The following is a 2,023-nucleotide window of genomic DNA, read 5'->3' on the forward strand; positions in this document are numbered from 1 at the left end:
TGTAGATGCAGCTGTAACCATCTCCTGAGGAGAGCACATCTATTAGGATGTTCAGTCTCTCATAATACTTTTGTGGGCTGAATGACCAATGAACTGTATTGCAGTGTTCCCAACTGAACCAGCCAGCAGAACTGTTTTCAGCACGCACAGCATAATGACTTCAAAGTCAGTTCAGAAAGAACAGTTGCTTAATTGCAGAAGTTAAAAATTCTTTCATATAAAAGGGCACTAAGATGCATAAGATTCAACACACTTCATGAATGCAAGCATTTTACAAGTCCATATCACAAGCCATGTCTAGTACATCAACATTCCACAATACAAAGCTTGTCTTTAATTTAAAAATAGAATATAAACAAGTAGTAATTCACATTAAGACAACTGCCACAGCAAAACTTATCAGAGAAAGTGCTTTACCTACATGAAATTACCTACATGAAATACCTAAAGCCTATCAAGCAAACTCTAAAGTTCTCAAATTTAAAAGGGGTAGGGGTAGAAACAAAAGTACAAGTGACATCCAATAATTTGAGAGCAATCAAGAAATCCAGATGTGCCATGGGCCTCAGCTGATACTCAGATCAGCTTCATCTGGGGAGTCATTACCCCTAAGTAGGATACAGCACACCATTTCAAAAAAGTAACAGTTAATTTACTTATGAATTGCTTTATTGAAGATATAACTTATTAAATTTCTGGTTTGAGGTGTAAAATTATCTCACAGACTAAAAATTAACACCAGGGAAAATACAAGTAACACAAATCTACTTCTCTCACTCTACTGGTGGAACTGAATCTGTGGGATGCTATTCTTTGAAGGTACGGAATTCAGACTGGGATAACAAACAGAGGAGACAGTAATAGAGTACTTCACAGTAAAATACCTCTTTATTAGGAATATATTTAAAACTAGCTTTCTATTTCAGGTAAGAAAAATAGCATTCTGACTTTCAGCCAGTGCTGATTCTGGTCATAAGCAATATTCTAACAGTTATTTGCATGTTGTTGCCCATTAACAGTTCTCCTAACTGTCACATTCCCTGTCTTTTGTTTTCATCTTGTTCTTAAGTGTGTTGAAGAAGTTCTTCAGACAAGGTTTGTATTTAGATCTTAGTTCTAAGACTGACAGACTGACTTGACATTGACCCAGCATCTGTCATTAGCTCACATACAGCTTTTATAAGCCTTCTTTTAAAAAACACCATGGCTCAAAAGCTGATCTACAAAGACAATTAAGAGGGCAACTATCCAGGAAGACTGTGGTAGAACAAATCCCACTCTTCTGCTATACAGTTTAAAACTGTAAAGTAGCAGCAATTTCACAAACTTGTTAATTCTACACCCCTTTATAAGACAGCACTGAAGAACAGAATATAGGGGTATTGCTATTACAATTTGAACAGTAAACACTGTACACACATTTTTATACTCTAGACTCTTTCTCTTGCTATGCTGCAACTTACCAGTTCAAGGTAATTAATTGGATCATGCTGTAAACAGATCTAAAACCTCTGTGTAAGCTTTCCTGGTTTAGGAGTGTGCATAAATACCTGCCTTCTACAGAAAAATGATTTAAAAAAATGCTGTGTAATTTTCCATCCATAATTAGGTAGCATATTTAAAAATAGGCTTTTATCCACTTAAAAGTGAAGTCCATGCATTTCACAGCAGTGTTATACAGCATTACAGTAAGTCTGTGTTTTTAGGTACCTGATGTCCATTTTCAATAAGAGATATATCGGACAGGGAAAAGTACTCTCCAGACAAATGCATTACTTTCGGTCCTGTAATTTCTTCCATCCTCTGTAGCCAATATGAAGAAGTTAAAGGATACCTGTTTTAAGCAGACTTCCATATGTAGATGTGCCTTAAATGCAGATGGAAACAATGGATGCTGGTATTACAACAACCTCCAAATAAACTGAGAATAGGCTACAAGTTCTGGCTGGTTTTAAGCAGGATTTAAAAAATACATAGAAATACCCAAACCAGGCTTTTATCAGGAAGCAATCTGATACTCAAA

Source organism: Melanerpes formicivorus, unplaced genomic scaffold, assembly GCF_026170545.1.
Source record: "Melanerpes formicivorus ecotype bairdi unplaced genomic scaffold, bMelFor1.0.p_v2 SCAF_3, whole genome shotgun sequence".
Taxonomy (NCBI): domain Eukaryota; kingdom Metazoa; phylum Chordata; class Aves; order Piciformes; family Picidae; genus Melanerpes; species Melanerpes formicivorus.